The 21,363-nt window shown below is 39.9% G+C and overlaps 1 protein-coding gene across 5 annotated transcripts in view; it reads right to left on the bottom strand.

The window, feature by feature from the left end:
- Positions 1-21,363, bottom strand: part of CYSLTR2 (cysteinyl leukotriene receptor 2) — a 57,249-nt gene that overhangs the window by 14,442 nt on the left and 21,444 nt on the right. The window contains exons 2-5 of one of the 5 annotated variants that reach the window (XM_063792154.1): positions 10,548-10,744; positions 5,482-5,571; positions 3,268-3,340; positions 146-246 (exon numbers count right to left, since the gene is read on the bottom strand). The gene's annotated coding sequence lies outside the window, so the exon portion shown is untranslated. The remainder of the gene's footprint in view (positions 1-145; positions 247-3,267; positions 3,341-5,481; positions 5,572-10,547; positions 10,745-21,363) is intronic. The other 4 variants (XM_063792155.1, XM_016925705.3, XM_016925706.3 and 1 more) reach the window with 4 other exon arrangements.

Here is a 21,363-nt window from a genome sequence, read left to right as displayed (position 1 = left end):
TTTCCAGGTACCATCTGTCATGGCTTCCCTTTGCTAGGAAAGGGAATTCCCTGACCCCTTGTGCTTCCTGGGTGACGCGATGCTCCGCCCTGCTCCATGGGCTGCACCCACTGTCTGACAAGCCCCAGTGAGATGAACCCAGTACCTCAGTTGGAAATGCAGAAATCACCCGTCTTCCGCGTTGCTCACACTGGGATCTGCAGACTGGAGCTCTTCCTATTCAGCCATCTTGGAACCTAGTTTTCCCTAGAATGTAAAATTATAAAATTTTTAGGAAAAAAATTTTTGGGATCTAGGACTGGCAAAGAGTTCTTAGAATTGACACCAAAAACATGATCCATAAAAGAAAAAATTGACAAATTGGAGCTTGTCAAGATGATAAATTTTTGCTCCACAAAATACTCTGCTAAGAGGATGAAAATACAAGCTACAGACTGGGAGAGAATATTTGCAAATCACTTATCAAAACAGGGTTATTTAGAATATATAAAGAACTCTTGAATATCAACAGTAAAACAAGCAAACAAATAAAAAACTCCAATTAGAAAATGTGCAAAAGATAGAAACAAACATTTCAGGGGATATACAGATAGCATATAAGCACATAAAAAATTGTTCAACATTGTTGGCCATTAGGGAAATGCAAATTAAAACCACAGTGAGGTATTACTACATACTTATTAGAATGGCTAAATAAAACATAGCGACTACATCAAATACAGAGAAACTGGACCACTTAGACATTGCTGGTGAGAGTGTAAAATGATACAGTCATTCTGGAAAACAATTTGGCTGTTTCCTAAAAATCTATACATGCAACTACCATGCATTCCAGTAATTATACTCCTGGGCATTTATTCCAGGGAAATGAAAACATATGGTTACATAAAAACCTATAAGTCAGTGATTACTGCAGTTTTATTTGTAATAGCCCCAAACTGGAAATAACTCAGATAGCCTTCAATAGTTAAACAGTGGTACATGCATACCATGGAATTCTGCTCAGCAATGAAAGGAGTGAACCATTAATACATTTGGTAACTTGAATAAATCTCTAGGGAGCTGTGCTATGTGAAAATAAAAACTAATCATACAGTGTGATCCCATTTATATAACATCCTTGAATGACAAAATTATAGAAATGGAGAACACAGATTTGTAATTGCCGGGGATTAAGAAGGTGGTGGGGGTGGGAGGGAAGTAGAGGTAGCTGAAGAGTAGAGTTTGAGGCATCCTTATGGTGACAGAAATGTTCTACATCATAACTGTATTAATGTCAATATTTGGGCTGTGCAGGAGTTTGAGATGAGCCTAGGCAACATAGTGAGACCTGAGACCCTATCTCTATGAGAGAGAGAGAGAGAAAGAGAGAGAGAGAGAGAAAAAGAAAGAAAGAAAGAAAGAATAAAGAGAAAGAAAGAAAAAAGAAAGGGAAAGAAAGAGAAAAAAGAGAAAGAAAAGAAAAAGAGAGAGAAAGAAAGAAGAAAGAGAAGACGGAAAGAAGGAAAAAAAGAAAAGAAAAGAAAAAAAAAGAAAATGAAAAAGATTAGCTGGGCGTGGTGGCGCATGCCTGTAGTCCCAGCTCCTCAGGAGGCTGAGATGAGAGATCATTTGAACCCAGGAGATCAAGGCTGAAGTGAACTGTGATCACACAGTTGCACTCCAGCCTGGGTGATGGAGTGAGACTCTGACAAAAAAAAAAAAAAAAATGCCAGGTTCTGATATACCATGGTCTTGCAAGATGTTACCATTGTGGGAAGGGGTACAAGAGATTTTTCTATTTTTTTTTTACATGTGCATCGGAATTTTTAATTATCTCCAAATGGAGGGGAAAAAAAGGTGTGGCTTGAACAGAATACCCTGCAATTTTGATTGCAAAATTCCATCTACAAATTGCTCAGTGGTGCTTGTGTTTAAGAAAACACTTAGGTTTTCACTTAGGGAAGCTCCCCTTCCTCTCCATTCCCCCACAACCTACCTATGCTGTCTCTGTACACCTGAAGAGGTGATCCCCAGGAAGATGAGAGAAGGCTTTCAAAAGCCTTGTTGCAATTAGTAATAAAGCCAACTTGTTCCATTACAGGAGGGTTTCTGGTGGTCTTGGGCTCTGAAGGATTGACAAAAATGGAGTTTCACAAGATTCTTCAAAAGTCCTTGCTGCCTTAAGCAAGTACCCTTGACTCAGTAATGATGCATACATGTGGGACCCTGTTCATGGCTAGGCTCTGATATTTTGTTGAGAACTGTCAGCAATGTGTTTATTTTGTTTTCCTAGGAATAGATCCTTGGAGTCTTTCTAGTCTGTAAAACTTATTGCAAATCTAGTCAGTTGGAAATATTGTTTTCTAGCCTCTAACATCTGTTCTATGATCTGTCTATTGTCCTAAGTGTTGTTTGTCTATACAAGGAAAAGTCCATAAGGAAAGGACAAGCCAAGTCCCCATAAGTCTGTCCTCTGGCTCCAGGGACTGAGAATTCAGGACTGACATGCTTTAGACAAACTTTGGCCTTTGGATAAACTTTGCGTCAGGTCACCATTTCAATACTTGTAAGGACTTCCTCTGTCTTATCTTTGTGAGCTTGAGAACTACTGTTTTTTTCGTTTCTCAGCCCTCATTGTAGACAATTGACCTTTGCCCAAATTCTGGAGACTCAAGATCGGAGAATCAAGGTCAGACAAGTGCCACCCTTACAGACCATTGCATCTCTGATGGGCTCCACTCAACCTAAAACTGCACTTCTTCCAGGCCAGATACCTGTTTCTTTGAGATTTCCGCAATGTAACACAAACGTGCATGTTTATCTCTACAGCGGGCACAGTTTCACCAAGGACAATCTGGAATTGCAATGGCCACCTTGAGGAACTTTTAATATAAACACGATGGTTTACTTTAGAGGCACTTTATAAAAGTGAAGAAACCTTCAAGAGGAGATTGTTCTGTTTGTCCAACAGTGATTCTTTTGTTTAAAGTTGGTGATAGCCCCTCCTTTTATTTCCATACTTTAGGAATTAGTAAGTGCTAGTTAATTGATAAAATCGCCAGGGGCTTAAACCAATTTTAATGTCACTCTTTTTATATTCCAAAATCTATTCTTTTACATGTAAACCTTCCTCCATCTCTTTTCAGAGGGAACATCATTAGCCTTTTTTTTTTTGGTGTTGATTTCTTATTCATCTGCAGCGGGCTCCCTTTTCTTTCTTTTTTTCCCTCTATTCCCCCTCCTCTCTTTCTCTCTTTTCCCCTGTCTTCAGAAATTAATCGTTACCTTATCAAATGACCCATTCACTTTTTGTGTGCACATTCAAGGGATATCTAGTTCAGACAAGTAGTCAAAATGTCTGAAAAAAAAGGGGAAAAAATGTTATTAAACTGTGTTTCTTTCTGTGGGCACAAACAGTATATTTACATAGTAGCCTTTATTATAATTAAGAGAAAAGAAGAAAAGGCATTATATATAAGTTAAAAGATTACATGTTTGGCATGATTCAGAGTCTTCAAAAAATTACTTTAATACAAAAACTAGTGTCAGCCCAATCCTTTGGTTTCTACAAGGCCAAAGTTAAATTTTTTTTTATTAAACTGAATTTTCTACATTAGTTGTATGAGTTCAACAAGATTCCACTAGTTCTATAACTTGTCTAAATTTAGAATTTTATTTTAATATATATAAAATTGTATTAAACTAAAGTGAATGATAATAATAAATGCCTTTATAATTTTTATAAAATTCTTACAATGCTACAAATTATAAGTTTCATTTGTTAACTAAAATTGTAATTTCCTGATCCTTAACTAACTTTAAGGACTTAGACAATGGTTAATTGATAATAATCCTTTGGATGCCTACACAATTTCTAAATAAACATAAAAACACTGATCATTAAATACAATTATGTTTATTTCTTAAAATGACAATAGATTAACAAAACATGCAAATTCCTTTGAATGACATCATATATTTATATATTGAAACTGTTTAAATTGTATGAAATAAATGCTAGTAGACCAAAAAGTATCTAAGTAAATCATGTTTTCTCTCCTTTTTCTTTCATGCCTAAAGAAAAGGAAGGTTGATTACTTTGGTTAAAGATGATAATTAATATAAATGTTTAATTCAGAGAAACACAAATATGTATACAGAATAAATATCCTGTTGATTTTCTGTGTATTAGGAAAGTTGAAACCATTTATTCAGAGGGTAAATTTTATTTTGACATACATATTATTTTATCTAATAGATTTAATTTTAAAGCTATAGTTAAAATGTAAAATTTGAAATGTATTATCTATTTGTATATTTACATATCTGTGTATGCCTAAATGCATACATGTAAAGCCATATTAATAAATTCTGTACTGTAGAATGTTACATGAATGATGTACAAAAAGAGTAAAATTAGAATTGGAGTCTTTTTAATATACAAAAATTAAGTTATGCTATGCCCATATTAGTGAATATTTCTTTTGTCAATAAAATATTCTGTTAACTTTCAGTGCTTTTGACACTTTTAAATCATTTTTTAAAAGACTCCTTGCTTTAATAAAATGTTGTTTCTAGTGACTATTGTTAATTGCTAACACATAGCAATTTTTTTACAATGTCATCTATAATTATTTCTGGACCCTAGATACTTATGACTTACATCTTGTCTCCTGGAACAACTATTCTTGATTCTTTCCAAAATTCAGGACCCAAATTCAGAATAATCAAGCTGTTAATATGTCTTTTGTGTCTAAACTATCTTTGGGTTTACTGTAATGGCTATTAGGTAACACAAGATTTGTTTTGTCATCTATGAAAGGAAAGACAACGGGAATAATTAGATTTTCCAATATCCTTTGAATTTAAATTAATTTAAAATTATTATGAGAGCTCTTTTATTTACCAAACTTACTAATAAAAAGCTGATAAAAATATTTTTATTTTTCTGTTAATTATATTTAAGTAAAATATGCTAATATAAATATCTTTCAAGGATTAAACCCTTTTTTGAGTTAAAAAAAGAATGCTCATGTTTAAGCACAAAGATTACTGTAATAACTGTGTATCAAAATATCTTTTTCCAAGATTCTCGATTAGCAACCCCACTTTTCTTTTTTGTCATGAGAAGTCTGAACAAACACTAGGGGCTTTGACTCAATGACATGGGACTCACCAAAAAATCTATTGTTTATTTCAGTCTTTCATTAGCTCTAGTAGTCACAGCATAGTTGTCTTGTCTAAGAGTTCTAGCAGCTGCAGCAAAGCTTGTGGAAGCTGGAGTGACTTTGTCAAACTAGTTCTGGGGTCTACACTAAACCTAATAATTCCCCTGATGTTTTATTGATTGACATAACTCAAAATTTTTCAGCTAGTCACTTAATCTCCTAGGAAATATTGTTGGTTTCCCTTCAAATATCACCATTCATCACTGTAACACTCTAAACCCAGTGACCCTCTTTCCTTCATCTGTAGAAAAAGAAGCTGATGATTGATTACCTCTGTTGAGGAACTCTCCATACCTTGCATGGACCTTCTATAGACTCCCTTGGATATCCATAATTTAACTTTGCTTGTTGTTGGTTCAGACTGAAAAAACAAACAAACGAACAAAAAGTAAAATTTGCCTAGTAGGATATGCTATCACTGACTTTGTGATAGCAAGTCTAGGTAAAGCTTATATTTCAAAAGTAATATAAGCTTTACCTAGATATAAAATAAGTTCAGATGGCAAAATAAATTGCCCTCATCCAGACCTGCAAGCTGACAAAAGAAAAAAAGAATACTTATACACTGATATAGGCATTTGATTTGGGATTAGTCCTGAATTCCAAATGCATTGCAAAAGAGGAGGTCTCCAATAACAAGCTCTTAAATTGAGGCAGTAATTAATAGCCTACCAACCAAAAAAAGCCCAGGAGCAGATGGATTCACAGCTGATATGTACCAGAGGTACAAAGAAGAGCTGGTACCATTCCTTCTGAATCTATTCCAAACAATAGAAAAAGAGGGACTCCTCCCTAACTCATTTTATGAGGCCAGTATCATCCTGATACCAAAACCTGACAGAGACACAACAAAAAAAGAAAATTTCAGGCCAATTTCTCTGATGAACATCAATGTAAAAATCCTCAATAAAATAGTGGCAAACTGAATCCAGCAGCACATCAAAAAGCTTATACATTACGATCCAGTTGGCTTCAGCCCTGGCATGCAAGACTGGTTCAACATATGCAAATCAATAAATGTAATCCATCACAGAAACAGAACCAATGACAAAAACCACATGAATATCTTAATAGATGCAGAAAAGGCCTTTGATATAATTCAACACCCCTTTATGCTAAAAACTCTCAATAAACTAGATATTGATGAAACATAATCTCAAAATAATAAGAGCTATTTATGACAAACCCACAGCCAATATCATACTGAATGGGCAAAAGCTAGGAGCACTCCCTTTGAAAATACACATAAGACAAGGATGCCCTCTCTCACCACTCCTATTCAACATAGTATTGGACATTCTGGCCAGGGCAATCAGGCAAGAGAAAGAAATAAAGGGTATCCAAATAGGAAGAGAGGAAGTCAAATTGTCTGTGTTTGCAGATGACATGACTGTATATTTACAAAACCCCATCATCTCAGCCCAAAAACTCCTTCAGCAAAGCAAATTCAGCAAAGTCTCAGGATACAAAATCAATGTGCAAAAATTACAAGCATTCCTATACACCAATAATAAACAAGCAGAGAGCTAAATCATGAGTGAACTCCCAGTCACAATTGCTACAAAGAGAATAAAATACCTAGGAATAAAACTTATAAGGGATGTGAAGGACCTCCTCAAGGAGAACTACAAACCACTGCTCAAGGAAATAAGAGAGGACACAAACAAATGGAAAACATTCCATGCTCATGGATAGGAAGAATCAATATCATGAAAATGGCCATACTGCCCAAAGTAATTTACACATTCAGTGCTATGCCCATCAAGCTACTATTGAGTTTCTTTGCAGAATTAGAAAAAAAACTACTTTAAATTTCATATGGAACCAAAAAAAAGCCCATATAGCCAAGACAATCCTAAGCAAAAAGAACAAAGCTGGAGGCATCATGCTACCTAACTTCAAACTATACTACAAAGCTACAGTAACCAAAACAGAGTGGTACTGGCACAAAAACAGATATATAGACCAATGGAACAGAACAGAGGCCTCAGAAATAACACCACACATCTACAACCATCTGATCTTTGACAACTTGACAAAAACAAGCAATGGGGAAAGAATTCCCTATTTAATAAATGGTGTTGGAAAAACTGGCTAGCCATATACAGAAAACTGAACATGGACTCCTTCCTCACACATTAAACAAAAATTAATTCAAGATAGATTAAAGACTTAAATGTAAAATCTAAAATCATAAAAACCCTAGAAGAAAACCTAGGCAATACATTCAGGACACAGGCATGGACAAAGACTTCATGACTGAAACACCAAAGCAAGGGCAACGAAAGCCAAAATGACAAATGGGATCTAATTAAACTAAAGAGCTTCTGCACAGCAAAAGCAACTATCATCAGAGTGAACAGGCAACCTACAGAATGGGAGAAAATTTTTGCAATTTATCCATCTGACAAAGGGCTAATATCCAGAATCTACAAGGAACTTAAACAAATTTACGAGAATAAACAAACAACCCCATCAAAAGTGGGCAAAGGATATGAACAGACACTTCTCAAAAGAAGACATTTATGTGGCCAACAAACATATGAAGAAAAGCTCATCATCACTGGTCATTAGAAAAATGCAAATCAAAACCACATTGAGGTACCATCTCATGCCAGTTAGAATGGTGATCATTAAAAAGTCAGGAAGCAACAGATGCTGGAGAGGATGTGGAGAAATAGGAATGCTTTTACACTGTTGGTGGGAGTGTAAATTAGTTTAGCCATTGTGGAAGGCAGTGCGGCGATTCCTCAAGGATTTAGAACCAGAAATACCTTTTGACCCAGCAATCCCATTACTGGGTATATACCCAAAGGATTATAAGTCATTGTACTATAAAGACACATTCACAAGTATGTTTATTGCAGCACTACTCAAAATAGCAAAGACTTGGAACCAACCCAAATGTCCATCAATGATAGACTAGATAAAGAAAATGTGGCACATATACGCCATGGAATACTATGCAGCCATAAGAAAGGATGAGTTCACGACCTTTGCAGGGATGTGGATGAAGCTGGAAACCATCATTCTCAGCAAACTAACACAGGAACGGAAAAGCAAACACCACATCTTCTCACTTATAAGTGGGAGTTGAATAATGAGAACACACGGACACAGGGAGGGGAACATCACACATCAGGGCCTATTGGCCGGTGGGTGGCTAGAGGACGGATAGCCTTAGGAGAAATACCTAATGTAGATGACAGGTTGATGGGTGCAGCAAACCACCATGGCCTTTGCATACCTATATAACAAACCTGCACATGTATCCCATAACTTAAAAGTATAATTTAAAAAAAAGAAGAGGTATCTTGACACTACAAGAACCCCTATAAAAAAGACAAAATCTCAGATACTTGGGAAGCTGAGGCAGGAGGATTGCTTGAACCCAGGAAGTTGAGGCTACTGTCAGCCATGATTGCACCATTGCACTCCAGAAAAATACGTCTGCTGAGGTCCTCACAAGCCTATCAGCAAACTCTGATCCTTGAGGAGTGAGAACAAAGATTGGGCCTATCCTGGGTAAGAACAGTTACTTCAGAGACACTCCAGCCTGCTTAGCAGGACTTGTTTGACTTCACTGAAGGGATTTTCCCACCTCTAGTGACACACCCCCACAACCACGACCAAATAAAGAAAAAGGCGAATTCCTGTTGTAATTAACAATTTTAAAATTGCCAATATTAATACAGTTTCTGCTTCATCAGGACAGTCCTTCTTATGTGGACATAAGGCTTACGGCCACCTGCCACACACTAACTTTACTGTATATTCAGGAAAATTGTTAGAGAATTTCAGTTGTTTAAAACTACCACCCCTCCAGTGGATCATGTTTCCCTAAAAAGAATGCAAAGAAATCTCCAAAAAACTCAAGCACAGGCTACTTGAGAGAACTCTTCAGATGGAGGGCTGCATTCTTGTGTTGCATACTATGTGTTTTAGTTAGGGTTCTCCAGACAGCCAGAACCAATAGGATATTATAGAATTATAGATGATAGATAGATGATAGATAATTGATAGATGATAGACAATTGATAGATAATAGATGATTGATAGATTATAGATTATAGATAATTGATAGATGATAAATATTTGATAGATGATGGATAATTGATAGATGATAATCGATAGATAATACATAGATGATTGATAGATGATAATCTACCAATTATCATCTATCAATCATCTACATAATAAGTAGATAGATGATAATAGATAGATAGATAGATGAGAGGAGATTTATTAGGGGATTTGGCTCACACAGTTATGGAGGCTGAGAAGTCCCACAACAGGCCGTCGGCAAGATAGAGACCCTGGAATGCTAACAGTGTGGCTCAGTCCCAGTTCGATGGCCTCAGAACCAGGTGTAATTCTCAGGCTGAGTTTGAAGGCCTGAGAACCCGGGGGCCCACTGGTGAGAGCCCTAGAGTCCTAAGGCCAGAGAGCCTGGAGTTCTAATGTCAAAGGGCAGAAGGAGAAGAATGTCCCAGCTCCAGGAGCAAGAGAGCAAATCCCTTTTTCTTATTTTTTGCTCTATTCTGGCCCCAAGCCAATTAGACAGTGCCCATCCATTGAGAGCAGAAGTTCCCCACACAGTCCACTGATTTACACAATAATCTCCTCTGGAAACACCCTCACAGACATACGCAGAAGTCATGCTTCACCAGTTCTCCAGGTATTCCTTAATCCAGTCAAGTTGACTATGCAAGCAATGACTACTACAGCTGGAAAGTATCATCTAAAACTTGTCTCTGAGCCTGAAAAAAGTCATAAATTATACTACTTCTGTTCTGGAAGCCTAGGTTTACACTTAAATTTGTAAGGCAAAGTTGTCACCGATAATCACATAGCCTTAAATCTCTTCTTAGCTAGCCAAAGAGAAATTTGTGCTAACCACTTCTTGCTGCACCTGTATAAATACTACGGAGCAGCCCATGACTGTGGGAGGAAAGCCCATTGGACATCTAGAAAAGAACACACAGATTTTGGGGGACATATTTTCATTGCTTGGGTATGATAATCTGGGTCCCTGTTTTCAGAGTCTATTAGAAGAACTAAAAACCACTTTTGCTTCTGCAAAGTCCTGCTTCCTGGAATCTTATCCTCAAATTACCTAACATGAGCACAAATCTTATAATATATGTAATTCCTGACTAACACCCTTTCCTGAGACACTGCAATTTCCAATGGTGTGCAAGAAGTCCATGAATCCAATTCTGTTAACTACAGCCATGTCTCTAATGGCCTTTGACTAGAAGACCTTGACCCTGAGAATCCATATAATGATCTAAAGAATAAAAGAGGTATGGTAAAGCAGTAGTTAATTTAACCTACCCCAAAAGGTGGTTTGTCAACATATTTCTGATGCAGCAAGAATATTTTTCAATTCTTCTTTAGACATCTATGTGAAGATAATACTCAAAAAACATGGTTGGCATGTAAATGATGTCAAAAAAAAGAAAAGAGTTATTAATCCTTCAAGTTAGCACTTCCCACAGTATCTTCCACTAAACACGAATCCATGAGATGTTCTGTAAAAGAAAAGTTTTCTTGGTCAAATTAACCTGAGAAACATGGCAAGCTCTAATATGCCCCTCTTGGAGAGTCACAGTACATTTTGAAGTTTCTATGAGGTCCTACAGAAAACAAACAAACAAAAAGCCTGATTTACACAGAATTTCCCTCTCTTTTTTTAACCTTGAAAACTTTTTTTGCATGCTAACACAGTCTAACATCTCACAGAACTAATGTTCTGCATAATCAGACTTGGGGGAATGATGATGTTGTTATGTAATTTATCTAGAAGATGTCATTTATCTAGAATATAATGTTAACAGAAGAGAAAGGGAACTATCACCTAATAGGCTAGATCAACCAGCAAGGGAGTAAAGGAGCATGAGTTCAAGAGTTTGCAGTCAGGGAGCTCTAAGAAATTGCAACTGGGTACATCAGCATTTCCAAGCATACCTTACTTCATTTGGAAAATGGAGGTTGTACTAGTTTCCTAGGGCTATCTTAACAAAGTATCACAAACAGCGTAGCTTAAAACAACAGAAATTTATTCTCTGACAGTTCTGGAGGCCAGAAGTCTGTAATCAAGGTGTCAGCAGGGGATATGGTTTGGATCTGTGTTCACCCAAATCTTATGTTCAATTGTAATCTCCAGTGTTGGAGGTGGGGCCTGGTGGGAGGTGATTGAATCATGGGAACAATTTCACGTGATTGGTTTAGCACCATCCCCTCGGTGCTGTTCTCATGATAGTGAGTGAGTTCTCATGAGTGTTTAAAAGTGTATAGCACCTCCCCCTTCTCTCTTCCTCCTGCTCCTGCCATGTAAGACAACTGCTCCTGCTTCACCTTCCACCATGAGTAAAAGCTCCCCGAGGCCTCCCCAGAAGCAGATGCCGCCATGCTTCCTGTACAGCCTATGGAACCATGAGCCAATTAAACCTCTTTTCTTTATAAATTACCCAGTCTCAGGTATTTCTTTATAGCAGTGTGAGAATGGACTAATACAGCAGGGCTGTGCTTCCTTCGAAGGCTCTGGGGAAGAATCCCTCCTTGTCTCTTCTAGCTTCAGGTATTTACCAGCAATCCTTGGCACTTCTTGCCTTACAGAATGTGACTCCAATCTCTTGACTCTGTCATTATTGGCATTTTCCTTCTGTCTCTTCACATTGTCTTTTCTCTGTGTTTCTGTATCTTCTCCTTTTCTTATAAGGACACTAGTCATATTGGGCTTAGGGTCCACCATACTCAGTATGACTTCTTCTTAACATTACATCTGCAAAGAACTTATTTCCAAATAAGGCCACTTTCACAGATACCTGGGGTTAGGACTTGGACATATTGTTTGGGGGTACATAACTCAACCACAACAAGGATACGTAACATCTATTTCATAGAGTTGTTGTATTATATGAGAGGTTGAGACACTGTGTGTGCTTCACAGGGTACTTGGCACTAAGTGCTCCCTCATTGTTCCAGCTTTGTGAATGAATGTAGGGATGATCTAACTTCAACACCTGTCATCCCATTAGCTACCAAGGATGAGCTGATGACATAAACTCTCACATTCCCATAAGGTATAAAAAGTAAACTCCTCTTGATGCTTGCTAGAAAGACATCAAGAGGAGTTTACTTTTTATACCTTATGGGAATGTGAGAGTTGATGCCATCTCTCTATAGAAACATGGATTACTCTGATTATTCTGACATGTTCATAATGAGAATCTCTCAAGATTACCCCACTCCTTTACTCAAAGCCTATTTCTTCCATGGAACCCCTGATAACTCATCCAGTCAGTGAAGTTTCTCTGGAAGAGGGACTATGGACCTGTCATCCCAGCATTTTGGGAGGCCAAGGTGGGAGGATCACTTGAGGCTCAGAGTTCAAGATCAGCCTGGCCAACATAGTGAGACCCCCCCCCATCTCTACAAAAAGTAATTTAAAAAAATTAGCCAGGTATGGTGGTATGCACCTATAGTCCTGGCTACTCAGGAGGCCGAGGCAAGAGGATTGCTTGAGCCCAGGAGTTTGAGGTGGCAATGAGGTATGCTCATGCCACTATACTTCAGTCTGGATGACAGAGTGAGACTGTCTGTAAAATAATTTTTTTTAAAAGTGACTATGGATTATGAACTGGAAGAATGCAATAAAAGGAAAGTTGAATACCCCATTATAATCCTCTAAATTTACAAAACAGAATTCTGGGTTAAAAATTAGTTCCCTGTCTGGCAAAGATTTCATGATGAAAATGCCAAAAGCAATTGCAACAAAAGCAAAAATTGATAAATAGGATGTAATTAAACTTAAAAGCTTCTGCACAGCAAAAGAAACTATCAACAGAGTAAACAGACAACCTACAGAATAGGAGAAAATTTTTGCAAGCTATGCATCTGACAAAGGTCTAATATCCAGCATCTATAAAGAACTTAAACCAACCTATAAGAAAAAAAAACTCCATTAAAAAGTAGACAAAGCACACGAACAGAAACTTTTCAAAAGAAGACATATTATTCATGTGGCCAATAAACATATGAAAAAAAGCTCAATATCACTGATCATTAGATAAATGCAAATCAAAAACACAAATGAGATAACATTTCACACCAGTCAGAATGGCTATTATTAAAAGTCAAAGAAAAACAGATGCTGGCAAGGTTGCAGAGAAAAGAAAATGCTTATACACTATTTGTGAGAGTGTAAATTTGTTCAGACATTGTGGAAAGCTGTCTGAGGATTCTTCAAAGAGCTAAAAACAGAACTACCATTTGACCCAGCAATTCCACTACTGGGTATATACCCAAAGGAATATAAATCATTTTATCATAAAGACACATGCATGCATATGTTCATTGCAGCACTATTCACAATAGCAAAGACATGGAATCAACCTAAATGCCCATCAATGGTAGACTGGATAAAGAAAATATGGTACATATACACCATGGAATACTATGTAACCATAAAAAAGAATGAAGTCATGTCCTTTGCAGGAACACGGATGGAGCTGGGGGCCATTATCCTTAGCAAACTTACATAGGAAGAGAAAACCAAATACCACAAGTTCTCACTTATAAGTGGGAGCTAAATTATGAGAACAGATGGACACAAAGAGAAGAACAACAGACACTGGCATCTACTTGAGGGTGGATGGTGGGAGAAGGGAGAGAATCAGAAAAAATAGTTATTGGGTACTAAGCTTAGTACTTGACTGACAAAATACTCTATACAAGAAATCCCTGTGACACGAATTTACCTATATAACAAACCTGCACATGTACCCCTGAATCTACAATAAAAGGTAAAAAAAATTAGTTCCCTATTAGTTCTGTGGGTGTAGTTCCCTATGAGTTCTATGGCTGTAAGTTGATTTCTTAAGAACTGATATGATGAAATTTCTCATGTGCAGAGCTAAGCATCCAAACTTATTTCTGAGTTGACTGCTGGGGCCTTAGTTCTGATTACATGGATAATGGCTCTCTCGTTTTGATGGATCTCAACAGCAAATCTGAGGTTCCTAGCTTAGATTGTAAGGTGAATTGTGAGGCCATTAGCTGGAATGGGGAGCACATACTTTAGAACTAAGGAGACAGGTCAGGGTGGCAGATATAATTCAGGGAAATAGTCATATAGAGGCTGGAACTCTGTGAGCCTGACTCAGGAAAGCGAATACAACAAAATTAGAAGCTTGGAGATAGTGTCTTAACTCAATCTTACAGTGAATTGTACTTTCTATGAGTTGGCAGGGCCAGGACAGCAGGACTAAATGCACAATCAGAAGGTACTCCGATGGAATACTAGAGGTGGTACAGGCAGCTTGCACAAGCCAGGTCAATAAAGCAAATGTGGAGAGGGATTAATGTCACAATTATGTGTCAGCTCTGGATGGGCAGGGCACTAGAACCAGCGTTAACACACAGAGCCTAGGGCACAACGAGACAAGGCATGAGAACTAAGACTGATATGGAATCAGTCAGAGGAATTTTTACATAAAGGTTTCATTACAAATGGCCTTTTATTGAAAAGGACAGCCTTGCCCTTTTCACATGGCCATATAGAACCTACTTTAGTCTTAAAGAACCTAACTTTAGAGCCAAGATTCTGTTAGAATCTTAGGGAAAGCTTACAGTTTAAGAAGTTAGAGAAGGGGCCGAAAAAGTAGAAATAGATTTGAAAGCAATCAAGTCCTTAACTTTTTGACCATGAAGACCACCTCTTGTTCCATCTCAAGATCAACAGGGCTGTGAATTGCAGGGAAAGGGCAGCTCGAGAGAGGCAGGACCAAGCCCTGGACTCCTCCCTTGCTGGGATGTAGCAGGCCCTCAGGGACACTGTCAGTTACAGTTGCTGGGGTAAGTTCCTTGTCAAAGGTGGGGCATGAAATCCGGCAGGCATGACCACAGACAAGAGATCACCAAAAACAATAGTAATAGGTGGTCCACCATGGATTTGAGGGGAGCAGGTAGACCAAAAACAGACCCCAGCAATAAGGACCTCTTAAGCAACTGGGGAGGAAGGCAGACCTCAATGGGGAAGTCCATCTGTAAGAAGCAAGGCACTTACTACCAGGCCACAGTGCAAGGAGAAAACTTTAGACTTAGGAGGAGGCATGACTAGTGCAGGTGGGCTGTGAGTCCCGAATTCTGAATTAGACAAAGCCTTGAGCGCAGAGACTCAGACCAAGAACGCCAAGACAAGGGTCCGTTTCCCCTAATGAACTGGGAACAACATCTCAGGAACAAAAGAGAAGTTTAATGTTAGAATTGAGGCACAAGATCAAGATCAGAGCAACGCCAAGGGCAACACTGAGTTCTAGAATTGTTTCAGTTCCTCTGCTTGAGGTTGGGGTTGGTTTAGGTTGGGGTTGGTTTTAGGCCCCACAGGGGGCTACATGGGAATGGGAAATGGGAGTGATAGATGGTTGTCAAGCAGCCGCAGTTGTAGGGAGAGTATAATCACAGAAGCCAGAGGCATTGATACTGAGAGCATCTTATTCCCCAGAAAGCTAAAGGAAAAAAATATATATACAAACATCCTTCCTAGAAACCTCATATAGCTAAAGGCTACCAGCAAAAAGCAGGGCCAGCCCACATTCAAAATTCCATTTAGTTCGACACTTTCTCTTGAGAAACCTTTAAAATATTTTGATTGTGCTTTCCCGCCAATATAAAATATATTTGACTACACCACACTGCAACATTTCACTAGACTGCAAAAAAAAAAAAAAAAGAAAAGAAAAGAAAGAAAGAAAAGAAAATCGTCTGCTAGATGTGACTGTAAAAATTAGCCAGACCAATGAAGTATGCAACAGGAAGCTGAGAAATATATGAAGACGCAAATTCAAGGGAAACTGGGAAATTATTTGGCAGCATAATTTCCACGGCCTTAATGGGAGAGGAGTGAGCATGTGCACAGCTTACTGTACTGAAAGGGGATTCAGAACAAAGACAGAATGAAGACTTCATCTCCTGCAGCTTTGCTGGTAATTAAACAACAAAGAAGGGACAGGGAGCAGCAGCAGCAGATGGAAATTCCATATTTGAGTTAGGAAGAAAACGAAACATGCTGCGTGACCAGTTAAAGTCTGATGAGGGTGAATAGCTTATGTCGATGCTTAGAATGTTGTCACAGTGATAGCAAAGCTGCAACTGTTCCTGATTTCACAGATGCTATTTTTATTTATACTTAGAAAAATACATCTTTTGATAGATTCTCATGGGATCATTAGACATCGGCACAGACTCCTCCCCCACTAACCCCTCTCCGTCAACACTGACTATGGTCAGATGGGTTTGCCCACCTTTGGTTCCCAGATTTGAATCTGTGTCCTGCCCGCAGAGTCTGAAGACACATTGACTCAAACAAATCCAGAATAGCCGCAAGCAGTGTGCAATTAGACAATGAGCTGCCCTGACCTTGTGGCAAATTGCTACAGTGCAAATAACCTGGAGAACAGAGGTTGGTGCACTTTGCATCATCTTTACAAGGAAATAATGATAGGCTTCTGTGTAGAGCAGCCCTGAGACAGAGGGGGAAAACTGGTAGACCTGCCATGCGGAAGCCTCCATAGTTGCTACTCAGTGACCTTCTGAGTATACTATTTGCCCACTGTCTCTGCCACCTGTAACTCCCACATTGGAAACCCTTCTGGTAAATTGGCATCAGGGTTCTTGACTTTCTGATTGCTACCCTCATGGCTCCTCACTTCAAGCCATCTGTCTTGGCCAAACCTGCCCAAGGGCTCCGGGGAAAGGCATTTCCTTTATCAGCTCCCCCCACCTCAAGCCACAGATGCTCCTTCATCCAACAAGGGGCAGCAACAGTGAGTTATACTGCAGTTACTCTGTGCCGGGCACTCTGCTATGCTTCTTATGCTATTAACTCAATTAGTCCTCAAACAATCCTTGCTACTCTTACTTGATAACAGCTCTAGGTACTCTGATTTGATCATTTTATAGATGAGAAGACCAAAGTGCACAGGCATGGAATAGCTTGTGTGCCCAAATTCCCTTGCAAGTTAGTGGTAGGATGTGGCTTGAACCCAGTTGTCTGCTCAATCAAAACACTGTCCTGCTTCTCTGCACCACATATACTCAGCCCTGTGTATATGACAGTGAAGAAAACATAATCTTAGACCAAAAGGAACCTCTGGGGTGATGAATGGGTCAAGCAAGTCAACAGGACAAAGCTCTATGAGGAAGAAGGGCCCACAGAAAGAAACCTCAAGAGTGCTATGAGAATGCAGGGGAGGGGCCACACCAGCCTTGGGGAATGAGGGGAGTTTTTTTAAGGTTCTGGGGTAGACAGATTGACTAAGGAGAGAGGGACAGGGACTCTGGGCTGTGGAAAATGATTTACAAAGGCCCCAAGTTGAGAGCACATGGCAAGTTTGGGGAAGTGTAAGTAATATAGTAGAGCCTAGGTGAAGCATGCAAGGAGGATGGGTGGGCAGAGAGTGCTTCCAGAGGGGCCTTTCTCCATACCAAGGAACTGGGATTTCATCCTGAGGGCAGTGAGAGCCTCTGAAAGGTGGAGAGCAGATCTGCATTTTAGAGAGGTGACACTGGCAGCAGATGAGGACAGTTTGGTGGAGGCAAGCCCAAGTACAGAGAGGTGAGTAGGGGTGCTCTTGTGATTGTGCAGAACAGAGAGGCTGCACAGACCTGGATGGGACTGAGAGCTATAAAGGAGTGAGAACTGACCAGACTGTGGATGGACTAAATATAGAGGGTCAGGGAAAAGGGAAGTCAAGGTTCCTCTCAGGTATTAGGGGAAGGAAGTGGTGCCTTTCATTAATAAAAGGAACCTATGAAGAAGATGCTGATTAGGCTGAAGAAATGGGGAGTTTAATTTGGGGCATTTTGGATTTGAGGCATTCAAGAAATAGGCAAATGGAGCTGTCCTGTTGCTCTGTATAGCTGGGGAGGAGGAACTAGGTGAACCTGATAAATGTAAGGCTGTCAGCATGTGATGGTAACTGAAGCCAGAGGAGTGGAGAGGCTCGCACAGCGGGGGTGTGAGAACAAAGGAGGATAGAACCCTGGGGAACACCAACAATTAAGGGACAGGCAGAGAGAAGAGGCTGGAATGATGATTGAGAAAGACTGGCCAAATGATACGAGGAGAGTAAAGAACACAATGCCAAGACTTGCTTTAAGGAGAAAAAGATTGCTTTAAGGAGAAGTGAGTGTTCAATGGGAATAAAAAGTAACAGGTGGACCCAGTCCGGTGGTCATGCCTGTAATTCCAGCACTTTGGGAGGCTGAGGTGGGCAGATCACTTGAGGCCAGGAGTTTGAGACCAGCCTTGCCAACATGGTGAAACCTCATCTCTACTAAAAATACAAAAATTAGCCTCTCTGTACTTGGGCTTGCCTCCACCAAACTGTCCTCATCTACTGCCAGTGTCACCTCTCTAAAATGCAGATCTCCTCTCCACATTTCAGAGGCTCTCACTGCCCTCAGGATGAAACCCCAATTCCTTGGTATGGAGAAATGTGGTGGTGCTTGCCTGTAATCCCAGATACTCAGGAGGCTGAGGCACAAGAAGAGCTTGAACCCTGAAGGCGGAGGTTGCAGCAGTGAGCCAAGATTGCGCCACTGCACTCCAGCCTGGGTGATGGAGTGAGACTCTGTCTCAAAAAAAAAAAAAAAAAAAAGTACCAGGCGATTCAGTAACAGGAAGGTTATCAGTAGAGGGGTGGTGTAGAAAGCTGAAGGCAGGAAGCTAATTAAAAAAAAAAAAAACAAAGCAGCAGTTGAGACAGTGACCTCAGGAAGGAGAGAGGATGCTTTTGAGTTCTGCAGCTACTGCAAAAGGTTTGTTGCTGGAGAAAGAATTTGAGTCAGGGTGAGAGGATGTGTACTTCTCTCTGGGTCACCTTGACTCTTACTCTCAGTGCATCTTTCTCATGTAACTTTAGTTTCTTCCTCGGTTCATCTCTCCTCCTCTCTGAACGTCATACACTTGAGCCATAGTATGGTAGAATGTACAGTCTACCAGAAATCCAGAAGAACAGGCTTGACTCTCAACCTTCCCACTCTGTAGCTGTGTAACCTTTGCTCTCTGAGCATCAAATGCTAGTGATTCCTCCTACCAAACTCTGTGACCAACTGAAATTCTGTACCATTTCTTCTTGTTCTTTTGCACCTAGACACCCTGAACCAGAGGACTCAGGTGTCGTTTTTTGGTCATTATCTTCTTCCTAATCTACAGCAATATGCCTTCCCTGCCCCATGCCCTCCACCTCAGAGGAGACCCTCCTTAGAATTTTACATGACTAAGATTAAGATCATTCATTGCTGCTCAGCAGCCTGTTCTACTGTTCTTTTCTCAAACTTCCTTTTCAGTCACTCTGTAGACTTCAATTCTCATGTCTTTGAAACCTCCATTCATCTGACTTCTGTAGCCCTGAGGCCTCATGGTTTTCCATTTCCTGACTGCTCACCCTTCTGACCCCCAGTCACTTCACCTTTACCCTATTGTGGACACCCACTGGAGCCCCATCTTTGTCCTTGGCTCACCTCTGCCTATATTTCCTCAAAGGCTTTACCCACCATGGAAACTTTGCACTGTTTCTTTGCCTCTGCCTCCCAGATATGCCTTTTGATAGCCCATATTTTCATCTTATAGTTTGCAAAGAATTTTCTTTTCAGATATCTCATTTGCTCCACTAGCTATCCTTGAGACAGGCTAAATTGGCATTGTTATCTCTATTTTACAAATAAAGAAACAAATCTGGGACTAGGAGAGCTCAAATGGCTTTTCCTAAATTCTAACCTGAGCTATAGTTCCAACATTTTTAGTTGCCTACAGGATAGTCTTATTTGGAGATTCTGCCTCTACCTCAAACTCTGTCTGAATTTATCCATCTCCTCAAACTGATCTCACTCAGTTGGTAACCACTATTGGGAAGTTTTCTTTAATTCTTTTCTCTTCTATACTTCACATTCAATCAATTGGCTGAGTTATCTCCATTGTTTTTATATCATACTTCTTATACTTTGTCCCTACTCTATATGTACAATATCACTTTCCTAACCTCAGACTTTGTTAGCTGATGCCTAGAAACCATAGCATCATCTGTTTTTAGAGATTTAACCAGTAAAATCTATACACCATTGCTAGATGTAACCAATTAAAATGCAATTTTCATTTCACTCAGAGAGTGTAATTGCCTATCAGACCAAATGGAAATTCCTCAACCACAAATATGACTTTCCACCACTTGGTCCCAATCGTATCTGTATTCTCATATATGAGAGTCAGCACCAACTAGTGGAGCTGTACAATCAGGGAACAGATGGCAGAAAGAGCACAGAGACCTGGGTTCTGGTCTGCCTTTTCTAAGTAGGTGACCTTGGATAGACAAATTACTTAGCTTCTTTGAGGGAAGCTTATCTGTAAAATGAGGATAGGGTGACTGGCAAGATGGCTGAACAGGAACAGCTCCGGTCTGCAGCTCCCAGTAAGACCAATGCAGAAAGTGGGTGATTTCTGCATTTCCAACTGAGGAACCCAGCTCATCTCATTGGGACTGGTTAGACAGTGGGCACAGCCCATGGGGGGTGAGCAGAAGCAGAGTGGGGTATCGCCTCACCTGGGAAGTGCAAGGGGTTGGGGAACTCCCTCCCCTAGCCAAGGGAAGCCTTGAGGGACTGTGCCATGGGGGATGATGCTATTTGGACCAGATACTATGCTTTTTCCATGGTTTTTGCAACCTGCGGACTAGGAGAATCCCTCGGGTGCCTATACCACCAGGGCCCTGGTTTCAACCACAAAACTTGGCTGCTGTTTGGGCAGACACTGAGCTAGCTGCAGGAGTTTTTTTCTATGCCTCGGTGGAGCCTGGAATGCCAGCAAGACAGAACCATTCACTTTTCTGGAAAGGGGGCTGAAGCCAGGGAGCCAAGTGATCTTGCAGTCACTTGCAGATGCACCCCCACAAAGCCCAGCAAGCTAAGATCCACTGGCTTGAAATTCTTGCTGCCAGCACAGCAGCAGTCTGAAGTCAACCTGAGATGTGTGAGCTTGATGGGGGAGGGGTGTCCACCATTACTGAGGCTTGGGTAGGCAGTTTTCCCCTCACAGTGTAAACAAAGCTGCCAGGAAGTTCGAACTGGCAGAGCCCACCATAGCACAGCA

This window comes from Pan troglodytes, chromosome 14, assembly GCF_028858775.2.
Source record: "Pan troglodytes isolate AG18354 chromosome 14, NHGRI_mPanTro3-v2.0_pri, whole genome shotgun sequence".
Lineage (NCBI taxonomy): Eukaryota > Metazoa > Chordata > Mammalia > Primates > Hominidae > Pan > Pan troglodytes.
Note: the sequence above shows the minus strand (reverse complement) of the source record. Positions and strands in the feature narration are given on the sequence as shown.